Genomic DNA, 11,521 nt, shown 5'->3' on the forward strand with positions numbered 1-11,521 from the left:
CTGCAGGACCTGAGATGGAGCCATGGCACAGTGTTTAGGACCTGACGCAGGCAGGAGTCGGGGTCCCCTGCGTGAGTTTGGTGCTGCGCTTTGGCTTGCAGCCTCACGTCCTCCAGCTGCTGAGCAATATTCAGAGCACAGCCCTGGCTGGTGGAAAATCATCTAAATCGGAGCTCTTCCAGCAGGGCCACCCTGCAGCAGGGGACCTGGGGACACCAGGCCTACATGAGCAGCCCCGGTGAGCGGGCAAATACCCTGAGGGCAAACCAGCGCTGCCTTTCCCCTCCCCGGGACGCTGGCTTCGCCTTGCACATCCCTCCCCGCGCTCGCAGCCTTTGCTAGCATGTCTCAAGGGGTGATGACGTTGCTGAGCAGAGGCGGGGCAGGGCAGGATGATGCCGCAGCAGCATGACAATGGAAGCCAGAGTGTGATCTCCTGGCACCAAAGCACCCAGGCTCCAACCGAAGAGGAATACTACAAGGACGGACGTGGCTTGTTTTTCACCTCCAGCCTTTGCATCTCTGCCAGGGCACAGCGAGGCGCCTGCGAGCCAGCCTGGGACATCAAACGGGTCCCTGCAGCGCTGCCAAGAGGAGCCGAGGGGGCTCTTGGCAGCGGCCCCCTGCTGCAGCGCTGCCCCTTGGCAGGAGGGTACGAAAGCGATGCCACCCGTCGCAGGCAGCGAGCGCGGCGCGGGTCCCCTGCACGAGCCGGCCTGCCCGCGGCGTCCGCAGACCCTTCCCATTCGCCCCTCTTTCATCCAGTCGCAGCTTGGTCGGCTCGTACGGAAGAAAGGAGCTCCGAATGCTTTCCGGGCCTAATAATATCCATCAAAGCATTTCCAGGGCTGAGGCGAGGATATATGCTGCGGCACGCAGAGCAGGAAATGGGCTCGGGTTTTCCAGCGCTGCCTCTTCCAGCCGGAGCAAACCACGAGATCACGGGAGGACGAGAGCGCCGCGCTCGTGGCTTTGTTTGCCCCAGAAGGAATTGATTTGATGAGAAAGGAAATTGGCTTTCTTTAATCTGTCCTTGTGCAAATTCCGCAGAGGAAGGCGCGAGCCGGGCCGTGCTGGCACGGAAAGGCCCTGCTGCTGCTCCGGCGGTTCCCGGCACTGAACCACCCTTCAGTGCCACCCGCTCCATGCTATTTGCAGGCACGGCGGTGCTTCCCAGACCTCAGCCCGTGGGAAGCAACCGCGCTTTGCCAGCGCCAGGCTTGCTCCTGCAGAAGTCACAAACAACCTGTTTTCTTCTAATTTCTGGGCAGTCTGACTGTGCGTCTCCCATCATTTGTCCTAGCAGGCTCTCAGACAGGTTTTGGGAAAGGAGGATGTTCCTCAGGCATCAGCCACATATGAGAATCGCTTAGATCAGTCACTGTTCTCCATTAAAAATACTCAGAGTCTCAAGAAACGTACAGTTAACTTCCCCTCTCTGTTCCCCCAAACCTTCTCCGCTTAGTGTCTGGCTATGGAAAATCAGGATTGGGGCTGAAGCGTTAGTGTTCTTTCAAGAACACTTTTGCTTTCTAAAAAGAAAAGTAAACTGTGGATATTATTTCAAGAAAACAATTATCACTTAAAAAAAAAGAAAAATTCCCCAGGAACATGGATTTCTGACCAGTTTCAGGCAGGTATTTCGGCTGAAAAGGGGGAAATGAATGTAGTAAGTAGGAAGAACAAGAGTTAACTAAGACTTTGCCAGAGAAGACCTAGAAAGGGTGCTGTGTTATTTTATGTAACAAAACCTAAAAATACAACAAATAAATTGTGCAGAAGCTTAAGCCAAAATTATCCTGGATCCCTTTCAATGCCAAACAGCTTTCCCAAGGTGACTGCACATCATCACTGCTGCTTACACAGGAGGACACTGAGACACAACTAGGAAAGGGACTAAAATATGCCTAGTAATTCTGGATGTCCTTGTTTTGAACCTCTCATTTGAGCCATTGCGAAAGGACCTGGCTTGCAGAAAAGTATGTTGACCCTCTTCCCCTTCTAAGCACAGGGGTGCCAAGCCAGGATTGTAGAAACTCAAGAGAGGTCAAAATCCCACTTGGAAGGCATGAGTGGAGTGAGGAAACGCCTCTTCCGGCTTCCCACGGGGTGGGAGATGGACCAGCTCTCCCCGCTGTCCTGGGGCACCATCACCATCCTCGCCACCATATTCAAGATGGAAGACTGATGCGTTAGAAATACTGGCCGAAGCGCTGAGACGAGCTTGCTCTGCTCTCCCCTTTCCTGGCTGAAGACTTGTCGCTCATGTTGCAGGAATGTGGCCCCCGCTTCCCATCAGCCAAGGGAAAATAAACTCTGCTTTCCACTCTCTCACCAGCCGAGGAGCTCCCTCAGGCCCTCTGCCCGGCGGTGCTGGCAGAGACCGCTGGGGCGGGACCCCACGGTACCAACCTGGCACATCCGCACTGTGCCCTGGGCGCAGATCCAGGGAGCCTGGGAGCCAGGATGCTACAGATATTTCTCTCACTAGAGAGAGAAATAAACCCTTAAGAGCCAAACTCCACCGATCCTGCTCCCAGCCACGAGCCCATTGGGCTCCAATGTGTAGCTCCCTCTTAGACGCTTCCAACCTTTCCACAGCCAGTCGTTTGCATTAGACGAATTCACAAGCGCCAAACCACCAAGGATTATTCAACGCAAAGGCGCAGCCTCGCTCGGGAAGTCCTTGAGTCACCGGCGCGGGGGGACTAGTCTGGCGAAGCGCTGCTGCGTGCTTGTCCCGCTCGTACAGGCTTCCCCAGGCGCCGCTGGTGCCGAGGCGGGAAAGCGCACGGCGCTGCTGTGATCAAACGCTCCTGCACCGCTCGCAGGCTTGAAAGGCTCAGCTGCGGCTCAGCGCAAGCGCCCGGGGTCACTCTTGGGCTGAGCAGATAGCGTGCCGGGAGGTGTTATTTAGTGACTACGCCTGCTTTAGCCAAAGCTTCACACGTGCAAACCCTACTTTCCTACCATGCCCAGCCACTCACCAGCTGTATAAAAGGGGGAAAAGAGAATAGGTTTTTTTCCCTGAAGAAATATCCCCAGGTTCCTGCAGCCTTGGATGTTCACTCAGTGGGGCCCCGGCTTCCCAGGGGCACGGCATTTCAGGGATGCTGTGGGTCTTGTGCAGGTTGTAAAGTCCCCGTGAGCAAACCCGAAGGCGCCTCTATAGTGCCTGGGCCGCACGTCCAACCGCTGGCGCTCGGACGCTGGGCTGCTCCCCGCGCGCAGCTCCTCGTGCCCTCGCCGCCTCCATCTCCCCCCGGCACGGTCCCCGGGCTCGGATCGCTCTGCCGCGGAGGCAGGGCCAGCCACACCAGCTGTGCTGCCTGGGGGGAAGCGATCAACCACGCGTCGGCCGTGGCGGGACGCCGGGGCTCGCGCTTCCCCCAGTGCCGCCTACCACAGGGCTGTCCCCTTCTCCTGGAAAAGCACCTTTTTGAAGGCCTTCGTCCCTGCTGAGCACGGCGCTCCTTGCAGAGCCTGCCTGCCTGTCCGGTGGCTTCTGCCCGGCACGGGTTTTTTACAGGCTTGGAGCAAGGCGTCGAGAGCGTGCACAGCCCTCGCGGCCGAGCAGAGCGTTTGATGCCCTGGAGGAGAGGCCGCGCAGCCCTGCTCCCCAGCTCGGCGCGCACGCGCCCGGTATGTTCCCCGCTGGCCGAGCGCGTCCCATATCGGTGACAGCCAGCTGGTACCTAAAGAAATCTGAGCCAACGTCTCCTGGGAGGGCACGGGAACACTGTTGGATTGGGTTCCTGCGCACAGCCGCGGCGTGACCAGGGGATGCGGCCCGTGGCCGAGCAAGGGGCCTGCGAATGCCCCCAGCGCACCTCGTCCGGGGCACGCGCGAGGAGGAGGAGGAGGAGAAGGAGAAGAGAGTGAAGCAAGCTCAGAGAAGCAAGCGCAGCCAGCGTGTTTCTCTGTTAGAAGCAACGCTGCCCTTTACGGACAAACACGGGCTCCAGCAAGGCCTCGGGCTCGTCTCCGGGTCCGGGTGCGCTCCCTGAGATCGCTCTCTCCCTCGCGTCTCCAATGTGCGTGAGCTGCCCCCAGTGACAGCGCGGAGCCCGGCTGCCTCTCGGCTGGAGCCGGTCCAGAGGTTCAGCTCCAGCAGTGACGCACAGAGAAAAATCTCTGGGATGGAGTGAGCCAGTTTTTATGCCGGATTGGATTCGAAGAAGCAGCTGACGTCAGCTGAAGCATCCATTCCTTATGGTGCTTGGGTCAAGTTTGCAATGTGTCCCGTGAAATACCCAGCAATGCAGGGCGAGGATTTCTCCCAGCAGGAGCCCTGGAAATTGTGCAGCCTCCCACTTGCAGGCTGAGCCCTGCTGATTATCGTGCGTGTTAATTTGTTTGTGCTAACGTACCGTGTTGTGTTAGTAATTAATATATAACATCATCTGCCAGACAAAAACCCCACTAAAACATAGCAGCTCCAGAACAAGCAATGTGGATCTGCTCTTTGCCATGACAGTCAGAGGAGGCATGCTGGGACAACAGGGAATATCAGGGATCATTTAATGCCCTATTAGAAAAGGGAAAACTCCCTGCAGGGAAAACGTCCTTGCAGGAGAGTTTACAGCAGTGCAGCAGCTGTGAGCAGGGAGTTTTGGGGACCCCACACCTCCTGCAGCTGGCTGAACTCAGTAACGCTCCCTGCACGCGAGGACGGTGCCCGTCTACCCGCGGCCACGTTGCGCTGCCCTGCTTGGAAGCAAACCAAGACTAAACCAACCTGCGTGGCTCAAGCAGCTCCACCAGCGCAAAGCGTTTGTGCGGATCAGGCCTCATTGACCGAATCAAAACGAGAACAAGCCTGGCTTAAGCCAAAATAAATGTCTGCACAGGATACTGCTGTGGGGCTGAGTGAATATAAACCTTCGGTGCAACAACCACAACTGAGTCACGCAGCCTCCTTTTCCCTCCAGTGACTCGGTTTCGAGCGGACGGTGTTTCTGGCTGCCTGAAAGCAGCTCTCGCCCCGCTGGCAGGATCTAGCAAGAAGCAGTGAGGTCGCTCTGCTTTCCTCCGGGTGCAACGCGGCGGCAGTTGCGCAGCAGGGTGCAGCGGCTGCAGAGCGCAGCAGGGTCTCCTCGCCGCCCTTCACCCAAGCTTGCACCGCGACGAGGAAATATGCTCGAATTGAGCTATTTTGGGCATCTCCGTGTCAGACGGGGGGGGGTCCTTCTTTCAAACTAAAAGCACCTCACTTCCCTTTAGTTGCAGCCCCGTTCCCCTGCGTGACCGAGGTGCGGTGGCGGCCCGGCGAGCGCGCTCCCTCTTCCCGCACGCAGAAGCCGAGGGTGCGAGCCAGGAAAGGGCCAGGCCGCAGGGACGGGGCAGGAGTCTGCTTGCGTGGAGCGCGGCCGATGTGCGCATGAGACCCAGGCAGCGCAGGAGCACCCCGTGAAGAGCTTTTCAGTGGCATTAATAAACAGTGCAGCAAGGGGGCTGGAGGAGCGGGGGGAAAGCGGGACGGGCTCCGTCTGGCAACCCCCAGCAGCACACCCGAGCGTACAGGCTGCAGCAGGACGTTAGATTTTTTGTTTATTTATTTTCTTACTAGCTTTCTATTGCTGTTGGGATATACCTTACATTTCTGTAGATTTGTGGGCTGCTGAGGGAGGCTGCCTGGGCAGCGGGTGGTCTGCAGAGCCCTGCCAGCAGGGCTTTCACCTGGGAAAGGGGCTTGTGGGGGGCCGTGTCCAGAGGGGGACGGGACAGGGCAGGCAGATTGCCGGGGGGGGGGGGGGGGCTGAGCTGGTCGCTTGCTAATTCCCTCCAAACCCTCTGCGTCCCTCACCACATCCCCTCTCCTCCCGGGCTGGGTGTTTTCCAGCCTCTCTCAGAGCCACTTTGCTCTCAGGGGCTCTTTTTCCCCCTCCTGATGGGATGTATTCCCCCCTCAAAGACTCACCACAAGGCATAAGGATAGTGGCCCCTCAGCTTGTTTGCTGCCCCATGAGTGGCCAGGGCAGATGGGGGGTCCCCGCACCCCCCCAGCGCTGCACCCTGCAGACCTGCCTCTTCCCAGCAGCTTCCCCCAGGATCGGACCAGCTGCTCTGGCAGCACCACCCGGGCTGAGCCCAGACCCCAGTTTTGGGACCCCAAACTGTGGTCCATGATGGGGCGACCGCACTGTGGGAGAGTGCGGATGTCGTGCTGGAGCGGTGTGAGCAATCATCAGAAGGGGGAAAAAAGGAAAGAATAAAAGAGGGGAAAAGGGAGAAAGGAAAGGGAGAAACCCTGCCGGCTGTGTGCCGGGCAGGGCGGCTGACAGGTTTATTTCTGAGAATTTCCCCGTGCGTGATCTCTACATTGGGATCTGCAGGCAAGCGACCCCATAAAACCAGCCCCAAATCTCCATAGCAAATAACGCAGAGCCCAGGCTGGCAAGCGGGAGCCGGCGGGGGCGCAGGGGCCAGCCCCGCTCCCCCGGCCCGCCGAGCCCGTGCCCGCTGCGGGGTCCCAGGCCGCAGAGCCCCGCAGAGCCCCGCAGCCCCGGGCACTGCCCAGGCACCTCGCTGCCTGTGAGTGAGCAAGGACTGGTACTTGTGAGGATTGCTCTGACTACAGTAATAATTACTTGTTCTTAGAATCTCTGTCGTCCAGGGCTTCTCTCTTTTCTTGCTTGCTTGCTTGCCTGCTTGTTTTAATTCTCTCTTTCTTTCTCTTTCATCCTCTTGTTCTTTCTCTCCCTCTTTCTTTTTCTCTCTTTCTTTATCTCTTCCTCTTTCTTTGTTTCTTTGTCTTTCTTTGTGTCTTTCTTTCTCCCTCTCTTTCTCTCTCTCTCTCGTCTTTCTTGTTCTCTTTGATCGTTCTCTTTTTTTTATCTTTTATTTTCTATTCTTTTTCTCTAGTCTCGTCTTTTCTTTTCTTTTCTTTTCTTTTCTTTTTCTTTTTCTTTTTCTTTTTCTTTTTCTTTTTCTTTTTCTTTTTCTTTTCTTTTCTTCTTCTTTTCCTCGCTTTCTGCCCTAGCCCCTGATTCCCAGACCCTGCCCGGCAGGACGCCGCGGCCGGGAAGGCGGCAGGGAGCCAGGCCGGGAGGGAGCCGCTCCGGCCGCAGGTGCCCCAGCCCCGCTCCGGCCCGGCGCCGCGGAGGGGCCGCGCTCCGCGGGGCGCCGCGCACCTGCCGCGCAGCGGAGCGGGGCTGCGCGCCCCCGGGGCTGGGCCGGGCCGGGCCGGGGCGGCTAAAGCCGCTCGGCACCGAGCGCGGCGGGCGGCGGGGCCGCGCCGACGGGGCGCGGGGCGGGGGCTGCGGCCGGGCCGGGGTCGGGGCCGGGGTCCTCCGGCCGCGGCACCCCGGAGCCCGTGGGACCCCCGGAGCCCGCGGGGCCGGGCGGGCGCGGAGGCGGCCGGCGCCCCGGGCCGTCCGGCGGCAGCGGGTCGCTAGCGCGGTACCGGCGAGGGGGCGAAGGGATCGGGCCGGGCCGCCGCCGGCAGCGGATCGCGGAGGAACCACCCCGGAGCCGAAACCGCTTAACGTCAGGGGAAGCGGGTCGCCAAAGCGCGCCTCGCCGCAGAGCAGCGGCACCGTCGCCTCCCTCGACTCCCTGCTGCCTTTTTCTTTCGTTCTTTCTGTCTTTGCCTTTCTGTATTTCTGTCTTTCGCTGTCCCTCTTTTTCTCGTTGCTTTCTCTTTGTCTTTTTCTTTCTTCCTTCCTTTCTTTGTTTCTTTTTTATTTTCTTTTCCTTTCTTTCCTTTTTCTTTTTCTTTCCTTTTCCTTTTCCTTCTTTTCTTTCTCTTATTCTTTCGCTCGTTCTTTATTTCCTTTATTATTTATTTATTTATTTATTTTATTTCTCTCTCTCTGTTTCTCTCTTTTTCTTTCTTTATTTCTTCCTTTAATTCTTTATTTCATTATCTTTCTTTCTTGCTTGTTTATTTGCTTGCTTTTTCTCTCTCCTTTTCTTTCTCTTTCTTACTTTTTCTGCCTTTTTCTGTCTTTCTTTCCTTCTTTTTTTTTCTTTCTTTCTTCTTTCTTTCCTTCTTGTTTTCTTTCTGTCTTTCTGTGTTCCTCGGTGAGACCTGGTCAACGGTATATTTGGGTTTTAGATCTGTTAAACAGATTTGTTAATTTCAGCTCCTACATTTCCAACGTCGATTGCAAAATAATCATAATAATCGTAGTAGTAGTAATACTGATGATAATGATAATAATAATAACAGTAATAGTAACAATCGATAACTCTCTCAAATTAAACGCTAGAAAAATCCTCTTTTTTTGCGGGACCTGCGGGAACTGCAGGGTTTTTTTCACCTGCCGAGAACTGCCCCTTCTCCTCTTTTTCTCCTCTCTTAGAACGAATCCGTAAATGTCGGTGACTCCCGTTAGCTGAACGTTTACGAATTATTATTATTCCTGTCGCCGTCGCCGTTATTGTTGCCATTCTCATTTCTGTCGTTATTATTTCGCATCGTTCGCAGCGCACGAGCGGCGGCGGCGGCGGCGCTGCGCGGGGCGGCGCGGGGAGCCCGGGCAGCGCGGCGGGGGCGGGCGGCGGCTTCGCACCGCTCCGCGCTGCCCCGAGGCGCCGCGGTCCGCACGCCCGGGCCTGGCCCTGGCCCGGGCCCTGGCCCGCCCGTGACACCCGGCCCGGGGCGCCTCGCCGCGGGGGAACCGTAGGGAGAAATCCGCGCGCGCGGACGTGTGCGCGGAGCAGCCCCCGGGCCGGCCGCGGCCGCCCCGCTCTCCGCGGCCCAGCAGCTCCGCGGGGAGCCGGGCTGTGCGGGGACGCAGCTGCCCCGCGGGGGCGGCCCCGGCCGCGGCCGGCAGCGGGGCTCGCCGGGGCGCACGGTGAGGGGCGGGAGGGGCGGCGGGGCCGGGCACGGGCACGGGCCGGGGGAGCGGGCAGAAAGGAGGGACCGCGGCAGGGACGAGAGGAGAGATGCGAGCGGAGGGGGTGAGTGCGACGGGCGGACGGAGGGAAGGGGGAGGCGGCGGGACCGGGGCCGCTCGGGCCGGACGAGCACCCGGGGCCGGAGGAGCCCTCGGGCCGCGGCGCACCTGCGCCCGGCGCACCCGCGGGCCGCGGAGCAGCCGCCCTCGCCGCGGCCTGCAGCGGGGCGTGCGGGGCCCCCCGGCCCGGGAGGAACCGGGGCGCCTCTGCTGTCACGCGGCCGCGGCCCGGGGTGAGAGACCGGCGTACGCGGGCCCGGGAGGGCACCTGAGCCCGGCCCGGGGCGGCGGGGCCCGGCGGGGAGGAACCCGCCGAGGGAGCAGGGAGGTGTCCGGCCCCACAGCCCGGGGTGTCCGGCCCCGGCGTCCTCTGAGCGTGGCCTCGCCGGAAAGGCCTGGGGCACTTCGGGGTGCGGGGGGTCCTGGAGGCCCGGACCAAGCGGGGGGCGCCGGCCCCGCACGGTTACCGCTGCGGGGAACGGCGCTGTGTGGGGCCAGGATCGGCGCGGGGAGACCCGCGGGGGGGTGCGTGGGGCGGCGGGGAGGCGGCCGCGCAGGGGCTGCCGTCGGGGGGCCGCGGGCGCCGTTGCAAAGCGCTGCTTTTCCCCAGTGCTGCCGCTGGCTTTCGCCCCGCCGGGGCGGGAGCACTTCGGGGCAGATGAGACGTGTGGCCCCGGCGGGGATGTGCACCGATTCCTGCCCTTTTCCCCCGGCTCGAGCCCTCGGCGTTCCCGCAGCGCGGAGCTGTTCCCGGGGGCGAGACAGTCCCGACCTCTCCTCCCACCTGCTCGGGAAGGTGTGAGCTGGGGGGCGGGGGGCAGATAAACCCCCTCGCCCTCTCCCCTGTTCCCCTTCCGACGGCCTCCGGGCTTCATCCATTTGCCCCTCGGCCCGGGGGCAACTACAGAGCCGCGGGCAACGCAGCAGCGATAGCAGCAGTGCTGGCAGCCCCGTCCAGGCCGGATTCACCCCGCAGCGCTGCGGCGAGGCAGAGCGGCCGCGGCGCGGCCCGGGGGGGCAGGAGAGGGGACGAGCCCGTGGCAGGCCCCTTTGCGGGCCCCTTTGCAGCACAGAGAAACGCAACCGGCTCTCTCGGCTTTTTCTCCCGGGTGGGGGGGGTCCCCGTCCTGGGGATCTGGGGCTGTTTCGCCCCCCACTACCACCCCCCGGAGCCGCTAACACGCGTGTGAACCCCGTGGGGGCCTGCGAGAGGGGCTGCCCCCCCCCCCGGCATCGCCTGCGAGGCCGCGGAGTTACCGCGGGCCCAGGGGAAGGAGCGGGCAGGGCGCAGCGCCCCGCACGCCGCGGGGGCTCCGCTCCTGCTTGCGCGCTTTATGGCTTTCCGGAGCAGCGGGGATTCCGGGGAAAAGCGCGGCGGGCGGGAAGGAGAAAGGGAGAAACCTGGGAACACGGCCTGGGGCAGCCCAAAGCACGGGCAGGAACCGCCGAGCCCCCGCACCCGTTGGGGCGCTGGGATTCGGGGCTTTTCTTAATTTCCGAGGGGGGGGGATTTCCTTTGCCCCTGCGGGGAGGCGCTGCCGGGAGCGGGACGCAGCGGGGAAGGGGCTGGCGCGGAGTCTCCCGGCGGCTCTGCCGTCGCCGCCCGGGAGGTGTCTGCAGCCGGACGCGGCTCCTCCGCTTCCCCCGCTGCTCCGGCACTTTCGCCCCGTGCTTTCCCAACGAAATCCCCTCCCCTCCTGCTTTTATTGCAGCCAGGTAACCAGCGCGGCTCCGCACCGGGAGAGCTTTTTCCTTTGCGTGCCCGTAAGATCAGGGTAGAAAAGTGGCCGGCCGGGAAACGCGCTGACAGCAGCAGCAAAGCAACAAAACAACGTTCGTGTCACGTTCTGCCCTTATGCCTTTAGCGGCAGGAACATATGCTCAAATATGTAAGAGTCGTCTAGATTTTTCTCTGCAAATATTTTTACCACATCCAAAGATAATATTTCAACAGAAGAATCAAGCCCCGCAGGCTACAGACGGGGCAGCTATATATAACCCGCTTGCTCACGCCGGCTCTCCGCGCATCGCTCGGGTTATGCAACCCCCATCGCGGCGGTAGCCACCGGCGCGCCCCACGGCTCCGCCCGCCCCGTCGGGGCATTTCCCCCGGGACCTCGCTGCTGCCGCCCGTCCGCAGGGACCGGCGCCGGGACCGGGGCCGGGGCCGGGCCGGGCCCAGCGGGGCGGCCGCGCCACCTCGCCCCGTGCCGATGCGGAGGAAGGGCCCGGGGGACGCCGCGGCTCTCCGAGGGGCCCGTGCCGGCCGGTGAGTAGCGCCTCGGCCTCCGTGGGGCAGGGACGGGCACCGGCCCGGCCTCCCTCCGCCGCCCGGGAGGGCCGGGCAGGTGCCTGCCGACGGCGCGGGCTCCCACCCCGGGCCGCGCAACGGGCTCGCCCGCCGCCGCGCCGTTTGCTTTCCGTTTTCTCCGCTTTATTTTTTTTTTTTTTCGGCCAAGGAAACGGTCCAGCGCCTGCTTGTGACTTTGGGGGTCTGGTGGCCCGGGGAGGTCCCCCCTGCCGCTCCGGCGAGGCGGGCGGCGGTACCTGCGCCCGCCGCGCACCCCGACGTGCCGGTCGCCTGCCCGCCCCGGCGGCGGCGGCGGCGCGGGCTGGAA

This window comes from Apteryx mantelli, chromosome 17, assembly GCF_036417845.1.
Source record: "Apteryx mantelli isolate bAptMan1 chromosome 17, bAptMan1.hap1, whole genome shotgun sequence".
In the NCBI taxonomy this organism is placed as follows: domain Eukaryota; kingdom Metazoa; phylum Chordata; class Aves; order Apterygiformes; family Apterygidae; genus Apteryx; species Apteryx mantelli.